The 13714-nt window shown below is 40.5% G+C and overlaps 1 long non-coding RNA gene across 6 annotated transcripts in view; it reads left to right on the forward strand.

Moving 5' to 3' along the window:
* The window catches only part of LOC310900241, a 303162-nt gene that overhangs the window by 229867 nt on the left and 59581 nt on the right, over positions 1-13714 (forward strand). For all 6 annotated transcript variants that reach the window (XR_014584942.1, XR_014584943.1, XR_014584944.1 and 3 more), the window contains one exon: positions 11897-11941. This is a non-coding gene — a long non-coding RNA (uncharacterized lncRNA). The remainder of the gene's footprint in view (positions 1-11896; positions 11942-13714) is intronic.

Consider the following 13714-nt stretch of genomic DNA (forward strand, 5'->3'; position numbering starts at 1 on the left):
ATCCTTTGAAGTGTTGTGCACCTTCATTAGAGCAGGGTTTGCTGTAATAACTAATATGAATGCTATTTATTGCACTTAAATATTCAGTATGAAAATCTTGTATGGGGATCATGAAAACTTTGTGTACCTCAGACTGATAGCAGAAACAACTTTGTATGTTTGATCTAAAACAAAAACAACAAAACAACAAAAAACAAGCCCTGAGGCAACGATTTAAGAGTATTTTAACAGCCTTTGGCCATGCAGGGAATTATAACTAGGGGATATGATACTTTTTCTCTCCTCTGATCAGATAGTTGCTGTGAATGCATCAGGTTTCCTTGTCAGATAACTTTCTTTGTGAGAAGCCAGAGCTCTTCCTTCAGCCCCTGTCTGCACATGAAGCACCATAAGAATAAACTGCGTAAAAGGGCTGAATGTGTGTTCCAAGGGACCACAGAGTATTATCTGTCTTTCCTGGTTCTCAAAAACTATGTTATATGTAAACTTGCCTTTGGTCATCATAAGGCAAATATATATGTATGCATATGAAAAATGGACAGTTGGATTTCCAACTTTTTTTTTCAGAGTGCATTGTTTCTTACTGTTTTATGAGTTGAGGGATGACATATCTTCACAGTCAAATAAAACTTTACTTCTGATACATGCATAGCATATGGTGATTTTAAAATATTGGAAACAGCTGCATTTATTCCTAGTTCCTATGTTTTCTATAGAAGGCACAATATTTAACACTATCTATCTTCAAAGCCATCAGCTAGTACCTCCTGAATCCTTTTTAAAGAACATTACAGCATATGTTTTCAAAGCCAACCAACCTCCAAAAATTTAGGATATGGCAGAATTATGGATGTTCGTACCACAGTAGAAAGTGACTTCCACTTCCTCTTTCCCATTTTGGCAGGAGAGCTATACCCTAGCTTGCTTGGGTCTACAAAAGCTGCCTCAACTTTTTTTTCAGTCTTCTGAAGCCCACGTCTGTAAAAGACTGCAAAGCATCTTCTAGGGCTTGAGATTCAGTGATACGGGCCTGTTCTTCTGAAATTCATAGAATCATAGAATCATAGAATATCCTGAGTTGGAAGGGACCCTTAAGGATCATCAAGTCCAACTCTTGACACCGCACAGGTCTACCCAAAAGTTCAGACCAATTATCTTCAATTATGCAATTATAAGTATTTTATTGGTCAGTATTTCTCAGGTACTCAGCATTTCACAACATGACAAGCAGCAATGATGGAAGGCTAATTTGTTCTTCATGTGTCCAACCTCCTGTGCAGCTAGTTATACCCTGGGAGATATTTTAACATATCACAGTATCACAGTATATAGATCATCTAATTTATGTTAGACTGAATAAACATGGATTTACTGCATCTCAGTAGTAATAAGAGCATATAAAATCCCTGATTGTTTGAAATTTCACCTTATTTCTACTAGTGATGGAAAATTTAATGCAATTGTTTAGCAGATGAGGCATTAGCGATCCTTTTGGCTTTAGCTAATACTGCTCTTCTGAGATGGAAGGGAACAAGTACGTTGAAAGGCATCATGTTTAATCTTATCATTTTCATGTACTAAAGGCTTTCATTATTAGGTGAAGCTATTTGAGTGGGAAATATGTACATAACATGAATATTTCAGTCAAGTGTGTTATTTATTTTTTTAGAGGGCATTGTTACTTATGATCCTGACAGAATGACAGATGCACTCAGAAGGGTTAAGCTGAAGCTACCATTATATGAACCACTTACCAAGATCAAATTGCACTGGAAAATAGGGAAATGAGCAGAATGTGAGAATTACTGTGCGCTTGAAAATATTAAAATAATCTTACAAGTATGGTTTTCTGTTCCTCTGTAAGAGCCATTACAGTTAGAGAGAAAATACGTCTTCCTTTGAACAGCTGGGAAAATGTGGCAGAGTACTTGAGCACTTGTTGAAAACTAAAAACCTACTTTTTGGATTTAGCAAATGTGAAACTTCTGCAATTATTTTTGTACCAAATCTGGCAAGTCAGTGTGTCAGTCTAGCGCTGCCAGCATCTGTGTATCCCGTCAGAGATAAATATAAAATGTTGACTAATGGCAACAGAGGATAACTGTGAGCTGCATAGGAGGGCAGGATGAATGTGCCCACAGTTGAGCACAGCATGCGTAGCGGTGGCACACAAACCCTGTATGCGTGGTGATGGATGAAGATTATTAAAGGGAGCGATTACCTGTTGTACTGTAATGTTTGATTACTTTAATAGCAGACTGAACAAAACGTATGGAAGTATAGGTTATGTTATGGAGATACGTACTTCATCAGAGGCTGTATATAGGTCCTATAGATTTGACTGTCTGAAATCTATTAATGCAGTCATAGATTAAAATTACCTGTGGAGTACAATGCTGAATGCAACAGGAAGGACCACTCTTACAGGAGAAACAGAACCAGAATGTGTATAAAGAAGTTGTGATTCAGTTTTTGTTATTTTCCAGTGGTTTTGATATATTTGTTTAATGATGTGAAAGTAAAAATCTGTACAGGTTGCTATATCCTCTTTAGCATAATCCCTTCCTTCTCTTTCCCTGCCTTTGTAGCAATAGTAAAATTCTTTGTAACAGTAGACAATTTTGCTGTGGACAATGGAAAGCTAAGTAGATGGACACAGTTCTGCCTGAATATGTGAATATGCCACAAGTCATGTGTATAGAACCAGACTTTATCTAGGTTTTAAGACATCAGAAAAATATTTTACCTACCACACCAGATGACACCCTTTTATTGCAGACAGCTCTGAGAACTCTGAGCTATCTTTTTTAGGATTATATTGTTCCCTTACTGATACTGTTCTGTGAAAACAAGTCTCCCTTCTGCCTACTCTTTTTCTAGAGAAGCAGAATTGTGGAAAGCAAAAGTTTTTAAGGCACTTAATCTTTCCAATTAAACCCATGTTGCATTTCAAGAGTCCATTATAATTCTCTCCTTCTTTAAAGCCCTTTCCCCTCTGATCACATCACTGGATGGGCCCACTCTTCATGGCTTATATGACCGTGACTTTTTACAGTGAGTGGCCTACATACTTAAATGCATACAAAAGGCATTGTTCAGCACATCCTAAAAATGAACACTTCTGAGCTGGACAGCCATCTAAACTTATCATTTCAAAGCATTCATCATTCCTAAGAGCACTGGTATTATAATGAGAAAATACTGTATAGATGCAGTTGGGTCTGGATCTCGCACAGAAAAAAAGGGGTGATAATTCAACAAATACTTATTAATAAGTATAATCCTTAATGATCTGAAGAATTTCCCGTGAATCTGCTTGCTGTAGAAACATAGAGCTAATGCTAAGCTTCATAAGGCTGTTTTTCAGCTGATACAAAAAATAATCAGCCTAATAAAGACAGGTAACATTAATAATGCCTACAAAAATGATAGCCCCTTGGGACAGTAAGAGGACTAAACTAACCCTTCTTATATTTACATAGAATATAATTGCATTCATGTCCTCCATGCACTTGTTTGTTGAAGGGATTTCCAGATGCATATTAGCAGTATTTTAGCAGTAAATAAGAAGCAATGTTTAAAATAACACTTGAATCAGACCTCATTTTTTCCCTGTTTCTTTTTCATAGCCACTAAAACTAACTACAGTATAGAAGCAGATCATAGGAAGCTATATTGTTGCCTTTGAAACTGTCAGATCTCTGTGAGATCAGCAAGTCTTGGCACCTTTTGATTTTGTTTGCCTGCAAAATAAAACCATCACTGTATGAAATATGTACCAAACTTTAAAAAAAATAATAAATAATCTCTAGAAAAATAGTCAGATTTGCGAATAACAACTCTGCTTTTAAAAACTTTTGAAAATATCTGAGTCATCTTTGTTTTTGCCTGTTAAATTACTGGCACATGGAGGATGTTAATGATTATATTTATTATGCATTTCCTCTATTTTCTCCAACTCTTTAATTTATTTTGTCACTTCCTTGGCTTTCATTATATTTTATCCCTTTTATTGTTTCTTTCCAACTTTATGGCCAACTAAAACATAAGATTATTACTGTGGAGATCCAGCACAGATGGTTCAAATCCTGGGCTCAGTACGTGGCTGCAGGGGCATGGACAGAGGGCAGAGAGGAGGAAGGCTCACTCTCAGGCAAAAGACCATTTGCTAAGCACCTCCACGGAAACGTCTGCCTCCATCTGGCCTGACGTAGCCCCAGCCCGGAGGAGAGTAGGATGGGCAGCCATGCCTCATCTGTGTTTTCCCCTCCTTGGACACACTGTTTTTTTGCTTATGGTAGCACAATTCAGCATCTTTCTCACCATTCTACAAGCAAACTTAATCTGTTCTGATGAGAAGAGCCTCTTAATGCCACAGAAAGGGGCAGGGATTGTATTTCTGTAAGCTTTCCTATTTAATGCTCATGAATAATATTTGCAGGGTTGGCCCTCTGGCAGGTGAAGGTAACTGTGCATTTAGAGACTGCCTTTTCTAGTACGTACAGGGCGATGTCCATTCAAGGCTGCGAGGAGAACTTGACACACCGCACTTGTATTTCCTCAAAAAACGTTTGTGTTCTGTGATGTGGATTTGGAAGAAAGAAAAAACCCTCACATAGCTTAATGTAAAATCAGAATGCATACAGTCTTTGCTACTGGGAAGTTTCTTCTGTTGAAATAAGGCACTGAAATTGAGTCTTGTTAAATAGGGGTGGAGACATCTCTGGGTTTTTTTTTGCTGCAATTTTGCCAGCTGTCCTCAGTTAACATCAACAAAGTTGGGAAATTCAGTTACATCATTTCAGTCACCTCTTGGCTGCAGGAATAGTGTAACTTGCAGACATGAAAGGTTATGAATTTGTTGGAGAGTTTTGTATTAGCCATGTGAGTGTTACATCGTTATACAATTTCTGCTGACTTTCTTGCAGCCGCTCAGATCCGGGGCTCCCAGATCAATTAATATTTCTCTATGGATTAAAATCAAAGAATGCAAGAGAGTACTGATGAGTTTCCAAAAGAGAAAAGAAGCTACAAGAAATGCTCTTCAGATTTATTTCTCTTTATTTTTTTTGTTTCGTTTATTTTTTATCTCACTGCCTGGCTGAGCTAGTCGTAGTTTTAAATTGCCAATGTGTGGCACCGTCTTTTGCCAGTAAGCTGTTTGGAGAAAACTAACAGGAAATATTATCTGTCAGGAAAAACAAACAAAATAAAATGCAGCTGTGCATAACATTATAATGATTCAGAATTTAAAATGCTAAGCAAAATTCTTCATGTTCCTGTCCTTGCATTGTTGAAAAGCTATTGTTGTTACAGGTGCTGGAGTAGATGAATCAAACAGCTACGGCTGTTTGTTAACATGCAAGCTACATTTGACAGCACCGTTTTTAGGCCTTTAAGCCTTTTTTGTTACCCAGCGTTTCATGGTATCAAACAACAACCTGAGGGAACCATCTCAGCATCTCATTTAATTATCAACCATCTAATCTAATTATGTTGATCTTTAAGGACCTTAACAGTTGTATTTCTTCCAAAACGAAGTCTATGCTACGTATAAGTCCCTCTTGGAGGGCAGACGTAGTTCTTGAGTAGCTAAGAGCATTCTGCTGGCTTTGATGTCTAGAGGAATCACAACAGTGGAAGCACCCAAAAGCGAAAAGAGAGAGTTCATATACAGCAGTAAATCAGTCAGTGATTCAGTCAATCTTTTGAGAAAATACAATAGGACAAAAATATAGTTTCAGTAAATAACATCACGCACACATCCACTAACCACGCGTTATGCAGGTTCACCAGCCTGTAAGGCTGCAGCCTGATTTAGTCTGACCTGTAGATGCCTGACTCTATTCTACCACATTGGATAATAACACAATGGGAAGAATCCTTAACAGTAAGCTTGTGTTCAGAGTCTTAAAAGTAAATAGAGTAAGTAGTATTGTATATAATCATAAAACATTAAATCAGAAGCACTCTGAAAGCATATGGTTATCAAAGAGCGAGTCTGAAATGTGAACTTCTAGCAACTTTTCCCTTGAATACTGCAAACATTTTTCTTCCTTTGCTCTTCTTTCCCTTTTGGTGATTTTTAATGCTTCCATGAATTTCAGATGAAGTCTGCTTAAGTGGCGGACGGTTGTGACTTACCAGGGGACAAATAGGAAACAGCATAATCATTAATCACAAAGCAGAAGCCCTGGGCATGGAGTCAAAGTGCATTGTCTGCCAAACAGTTTTCTACAGATTACTTGATAATGATATTAAGATTGATCACACAGTACTGCTCTCATAGGTGATGTGAGCTGACCTACTTTTAAAGGGGGTTAATTTGCAATTTCACTGTAGCAAATAGGGATGTTGGTTTGTGTAATGTGATTTACTAATAGGATTCAAAACATGCACAACCTTAACCCTCTTTTCGGAAGGAAGGATGATCAATTCACATTGTCAGGGAAAACATTTCTGCACAGATAAGGTTCTCAGATGTTATTTCTGTTACACGGAAGAGTTACCCTACTGAATGAGGAAGGTGTAAAAACTCATTACACTAAGCAACATGTTATAAAACAATGCCTGATTTAACGTGGCCCCCAATCTTAAGAAGTGAAAAATTGGAGAAGAAATTCTCAATTCTTCTTACAAATGAGGCACAAGGGCTTAGAGAGTTGGGCCCACAGTGTGATTTCTGCTCTGTAGCCCAGCTTTTGGTCTCCTGTCTGTTTGCTCAGAAGGCATGTGGGTTTTGGGGCATCAAAGCTCTGTAGTTTGAGGTAGATGAATGTACGGGGCACACCAGGTGTTAGCTATGCAGCGGCGTGATATTTCTCTGCTGACCTGTCTGGTCTATGTTGTCTCAAGCCCTCCTGCAGCTTTGCATCTTTCACAGTTGTGCTGCTCCATAGTCAATGTGTGCTCAGGGCATAACGTCTTCTGAGTTACAACATTGCTGCCCAGGCAAGAAGGGCTAAGCAGGTCTGGTGATGGTGACAGCCATCAGCCCTGAGCGTAGGTCACCAGGTAAGTCTGTCACCACAAGGCAGCTCCAAGGTACCGGAGCAGCAGCAGCCTGCTCGGAGCCAGGGCCAGGGCTGCGTGTGCAGGCACCTCGCAGGCCAGCAGGCCCTCAGGTGCACATGAGGATGGGGGTCCCCAGTGAGGCTCAACAGAGCAATTGCAGCCCACTGTTGTATGCTAAGGTTCATTATAAAGCTGTCTAGTTTGTCCAGATGCAGATCTTCACAAAGGCAGAAAGGTGGGTGTGCTTCTCTCTAACAATGAAACCCTCCCTGCTCAATTATAAGTCCCTGCTGCAATGCATGGAAGGCTGTGGATGTTAAACGTGGACAAAACAGTGTATGTTCTCTTCACTGAATTACTGAAATATCCAAACAAATTTAGCAGATGTGTTAAATCAGAAACTTGACATGGAAAATTTTAGATTAAGACAAAATATACAATTAAAAACTAGATTTTTAAAAGGAAAACGTGAGGGAGAAGATGGTGCTATTTACAGTTGTCATAGCAACATAGTTCTCGCTTTTATAAAATGCTTGTCTTTGAGGATTTGAGGGAAGCGAAGAGAGGACAGATTTTGTTGTTTCTTGAGCAAAGTTTACACAGCTGATTGTTTATGCTTTGTTCTAGTTTTTCTGTAACCATCTCACCAAGTACCCGGTTACTTTAACATAATCGCTCCAAGCCAGCAGGAGTGGGATCAGGGAAGGCAAAAGGCCCAAAGGAGCAATTTAAAACTCGGGGACTGAGCAGTTAGTTCCCTGCTCTTATTTCTAGGATCAGATGCCTAAATTGTTGCAGGTATGCTCTGTGGGCCATGGATCTAAAGCCTTAGTTTTACAACGTGATGATTTTAACAAAGTTCTTTTTCCAGCGATGCCAGAATGATTTGCTCTGAAATACTGCCTTTATTAAAAGAGAAATCTCCAGAGAACACAAAGGTGTCTGTTCTGAGTTGGGCCCATTTTCAGTGGGGGCTTGAAGAAAGAACCAAAGTGACTTCCTAAAGCCCCGCAGGGTTGCAGCATCCCACCGCCTTGCCCGGGCACTGACTGACCCCTTTGCTGCTGCCTGCCGGCGCTTGGCAGGTCTGGATGGTGCTGGTAAGCCTGAAAGCATGTCACAGCAGCTGTAGCCTCGTAGCTCTCCTAAAGTCAAAAGCACTCTGCTGATTCACGGGCACCTCTGCTTGCTCCTGCTCATCGCCCTGCTGCCTCGTACAGTTCGTGTCTGGATTTGGGAAGAACATGGGCTCTGTTTGAAAACTGCTCTCGTGCTGCCGCCTGCAGACACTGTGGAGGAGTCTGAGACGGGCGCTCCAGCCTGGTTGGGATCCAGAGGTTACGGGGTTTCTTTCTGCGCTTCTCCTGATCTGGAAGGGTGGTGGGTGAAATTGCCTCGGGATGTGCCAGGGTGCTTCTGAGGCTCGCTGATGGAAGAGCGTTGAGTGCTGCAGTGCAGCTGCTCGGCTCCCAGAAGCTGAGGATGCTGCTCGGGGCGCGGGTGTTGGCAGGGGGATGATGTGGGCTGCCCCTACACCTCGACTCCTGCTCTCCTCTGTCGATGAGCTGTTGCTGTGTGTGCTGCCTTGTTAGGGCCAAGGTAGCTGGAGGGGAAGGGTCAGATGCTGCTTTCGGTGTCACCAGTTCTTACTCGTTCTGATAAAGACATATCGATGGTTTGGGGCTGGGGCCTGATCCCAAACGTCCTTCTCATGAAGAAAGACCTATGCTTCTGACCTATGAGCACAGATTATACATGGCTCTGCTTTCATGAATGCATGTGATACCGTTACAGGACTATTACTGTTTTAGAGGTCTTTCCCATAGTGTTTTTAATTATTTCCCTTCTCTAGAGGAGAATATTTAAAATAATCAACCACAGCAGTGGCACCAGCAAGCCCAGCCCTGTTTGGGCTACTCAGCAGCAAGTAGGAACACAACATCTCTGAAAAACTTTGATTTTCTGTCTCTTTGGAACAGCAGAGGTTCAAAACTAGCCAGCTCATTAACACCTCTGCTGTGACCTGACACGGACATCCTTGTGAGGCTTTGCATATGGTCTCATCACAAATAACTCTCTCTGAAATCTGGGGGTAGCTTCCAGGAGTTAACTGAAGGAACCAAAGGAATTAATAGAAATTATTTTTCCAGGAACTAATAAGAGACAAAAATAAACAATGTCTCTTTCAATTAGAGATATGTTCTGTACTGTCATCTGTTTTTCTTGTTGTTGTTTGTTTTGTTTTCATGTATTTTTTATTTTAGTTATGAATGGAAAACTTAAAAGATCACTGCAGCAGGACAGCAATGACTGAGGTGTCCTTAGAGAAGCTGGTCTGGTTTCAGTTACCACAGAAATGAAGAGCTCTAAAAAATGCATCTGGGAGCAAACAGAATTTCAAGAAAGCAAAATATTAATTGTTTATATATTTAACGTATTGTGCCAGTAGAAGATAGGCTTCAGGCACATTTTATGCTGCTTTAGAACAAAGGCTATGCTTCAGCTTCTAGCAATACAAAAAAGGATAAATGTGTGTTCCCCATGTGCCATGTTAGACTTCTGGTAAGAGAAAACTGCGTGGCAGTACAGCACCGTTCCTGAATCCCTCCATCAACAACTTTTCCACTCTTGAACTGTTCCACATAAGATGCTCTGGTGGAAGCCAGCGCGTGCCAAAAATATTGGCTTAGTGGTCTGAGTAGAAACTGAAAAGAGAAACCATGGTGAGGAATTTAGTATTTTAAAGGAATATTAAGTTGGCTGGCAGTTCTGTTTTCCATTTTAAATCTCAAAATGAGTAAATAAGTTTTTTGTAGGTCATAAAGTTGTTAGTAGTTAATGTTGTAGATGGTATTGTTTGTGTATTCTATTTGAAAATGTAAAATTCACACCTTAATTAGGAGATTCCTATTCTAAATGAGAGTTAGTTTGGTATATGTTACTTGCAATAATACGTGGTATTAACATTCCTATTGATAATTGAAATTTTGATTTTTGTTCTAAATGCCAAAAAAAAAAATAATCTCAACAAAATTTCATAATGTATCTTTTTTGCTTAAGAGTTTGAAGCATTTTGCTTTGCTAGAGTGAATCACACTAAAACACGTTTTTTGTTTTCCAAATTGCATCAAAATTAACAAGGTTACTGTTTTCTTGACCCGTCAAACTGTTTTAATTGTAGGATGTTCATTAATGTGAAAAAGGAGAAAGAAAAAGATGTTTTTAAAAAGTTAGCTCATTTGAAATTAAACAAAACATTTAAAATATTTAAAATGCAGTGAAAAATGTTCCTAAATCATTACTTGTACAGTAAGTTTTTTAAATTCTCTTTAATCCCCCAAATTAGTTTTCCATATTTGTTTTCTCTTTTCTGATTCTGAGCCAAAAGACCTCATGTATAATGCCCTGTCAGTGGTATAAGCTAATGTTTTTACTTCTTTTTGCCAAGAAAGACATGAAGCATTTTGAAACTAGGCCCTGTTGTTCTTGAAGCTCATTGAACCCAAACTCTTTGAGATGTTTTTCTATCATTAATCGCTTTTAGAATACCACTGTATGAGATCTGATTTTGAACAAAAAGGGAAAACTGAGAGCCATCCCTGCATTCATACGTGTGCCTGGAAAGCAGCTTGAGCGTGTTAAGGTCTGGGGGCTGTGCACCGAGCAGCATCATGTGTTACTAAGCAATCTGCTGAGCTGCGGTACGCAGCACAGGAGGATCAAGGGTTCCCAGAGCAAAGCAGTTTCTCTGCATCCTGATGCATGTGCACTGTGCCCATCGCTCTCCTTGCTGCCCCTGCATTGTCTGTGTGGCAGCAGCGTTGGGGGCTTGCTTAGCTGGCTTCACAGCAGGAGCAGCCACCCTGAGCTCGAAAAGTCTGCTGGGTGCGGTGCTGTGCTTGGTCTGCCCCGGGTACTGTCAGCTAGGAGGTATCTGATGGAAATCGTGGCCTGGTGTGCACTGCAGGGTGGGCTTACAGGGGGTCAGGGGTGACTGGTTTGCCAGCACGAAGCCGGATGCTTTGGACATGGCTTTTAAAACTGGTACAAAACTCAAGTTACTGATTTTCTTTCCTTTTAATCTTTTGAAAGTCAGCTGTTGGACAGGTGGCATGTTAAATGTTAACGAGTGCTTTGACTTTTGTTAATGGTGCTTTACTATTTCTTAATCATTGCCCTTCGTACAGTTATTGTCCTTGGGTGGCTTTTCACAAAGACAATGCTTTACAAGTGCTTTTTAAGCCATGGTAGGCTCTCAGTGCCAGCTGCAAAGAGGAAAATGCCCACTTACACACTGCACAGGCCCTTGCAGTCAGTGGCATTGGGCATACACACTCTGCTGCTTAGTTGGGTTATTTTTTTTAACCACATAGCTATGTTGGCTTCCAGTGCCATCTGGTGGGCTGTAGTTTTATTTCTCTGGTGTGTTCATGTACAGACATTACAAGCCTGTATATTTATATGCAAAGATATCAATATTACTTACTGTACACTTCTGTGCCCTTCAGGAATAATCCATTCAAAAGTATTTATGATAATATCTGACATTTCAGATAGCTATAAATTAGAATTTGAAAACATTATAGAAAAGTAAACCAGCACTATATTTGCAAGTATACTGTATGACAAATGCTCATCTCTTCCTTTAATGGAGACTTCTGAGATAGTATGTAAATGTTTCAGCCTTTCTAAATTGTGTTGTTGCCTGTTTGCACTTGGAAGTACTTACTGTTCCTGTGTTTGTACATCTTGCTCTAGCTGTACCTTTTAATGTCAATGGTGTAAAAATTATATTCTCCCATTTGTAACATTTTATGCATTTTGAACTCATGATGAAGACCAATTTCAAGCTCTAAAGTGGAATCCTTCTTTTCTTTTCTAGACACTGGTTTGGTTCCCTCGCTGCTCAAGTAGACTTAAGGATTCTGTAAGTAAAAATTTTCCATTTTGTTGTTTTTAACCTCTGATTTATGTTAATAAAGTATTGCAGCCAAATAATAGGTAATACTTGAAGGTTTGCTGGTAATGAGTGGGTTCTGCATTTGGGCTTTGGGCAGGTGTTTTTTTAAGGCCTTTGGTAATTTCCAGTGTAACCAGATGAGCACCAGGAGTGTTACTCTTCTCCATGTCTGAGGATTCACTGTCCAGCCCATTTTGCCTAAAACTAGAACGTCCAATACAGCCTGACAGGCAGGCGTACTGTTCCCTGTGGCTGCTGCCTGTGCTGCAGCTGTTGAGCTCAAGGTCTCCTGTCTGGGGTGGTTTGGATAGCCTAGAGCCTGAGCCCGTGAAGGGCATGACGGTGGTCGCTGGCACGATGCAGGGCGCATGCAGGGGTTTTATTGGCCTTCCCAAGAGAGCAGGCAGTTTCCCAAATGTTGCTGTACACTCCTGATAGGCCCTGAGAGACTCCAGTCAGAACTGCTCTCATGCCTGTGCCTGCAACACTGCTGCTGGTTCAAAAGGTGCGGTGAGAGGGGTGGTGCTAATACCTCCCTGTGTCTGGAAACTGTGACCTCTCTATGAAACATATCAACTGCTTATTTTAAAAGAGCCATTTCAGAATACTCCAGTATTTGCTAATGAAATGGAAGCAAACTGGGAGTCATGAGATGCTTCATTTTCCCCACTTGCACAAATGTGGTAAGCAAGCAGAAGGGAAGAGCTTTCCTCTCTCAATGGCTGGGAGTTCATTTCTGATGGTGGGGTAAGCAAAGTGCCCTAGGACTTCTATGAAGAGGGTGAGAACACTGCAGAGCTCTGACTGTTGGCATTTTAGAAGCATTGAACTATCTAGGCTGCATGTGAAAAATGTCATTGCCTACTGAGCAGTTAATGTGCCCATCAGTTATGGCACAAACTGTTCTGTCTTTTGGCAGCCAGAGGAAACAGAGCTCAGTATCATTCAGGTGGCCTGTAATTGCTTTGTTTTGCGCAACACTGCATGAAGTGACTGAGTCCCAAACTTGAAAGCAGTGCAATAAAGAGCTTAAATGGGTTTGCATGTGGAGCAAAGAATGCTAAGTGCCTGAAATTTGGTTGTGAAAGATTCTTAAGCACATTCCAATTTACTCAGAAAGACTTTTCCCAGTAGTTGTTAGTATGCTGCTTCCTAAGTAGAAAAAGACATGAAAAAATGTGAGTGTATACTGTATACCAAATGTGCGCACACACAATTAGTTTGAGGTGCAGTTTGCAGCACGGTCATGTGTCAGTATGTTTTGGCATTAATAACTATACCAGAAACAGAAATGATAGTCGGTCAAATGATGGGCTTCAGATTTTAGCAAAGAGCCCTGCATAATTTCAGGGTTTTGTTAGTTTTCTTGTCACCCCCGAAACTCAGTAGCAGTGAGCTGGAGAATGACAGCTCCTGCTAGAAGGAGGGTTAATTTAGCCACATTACAGGCTTTTGTTGAGGACTTGCTATACTAGCATCTTCTGGTCATGCTGGTTATGGTTCAGATGTGCTGGCCATGCAAAGAAGTGTATCTTAAGCTAGCGGTAGGCATACTGCCAAGCAGGTCCCAAGCACTCACTTGGCTGGCTGGCATTTAACAGGCCTAATGTCCACGGTGCTGGCTTAAGGGCTCTGTGACCCCTCTCGAGTGAAAGATGCTCTGATACAGCTTTATGGGGCAAAAGATCATGATTGCTGTTCCAGATGTCTTCCTGTTTAACATACCAGAACATTAAACTG

Source organism: Anser anser (genome assembly GCF_964211835.1).
Source record: "Anser anser genome assembly, chromosome: 5".
Taxonomy (NCBI): Eukaryota; Metazoa; Chordata; class Aves; order Anseriformes; family Anatidae; genus Anser; species Anser anser.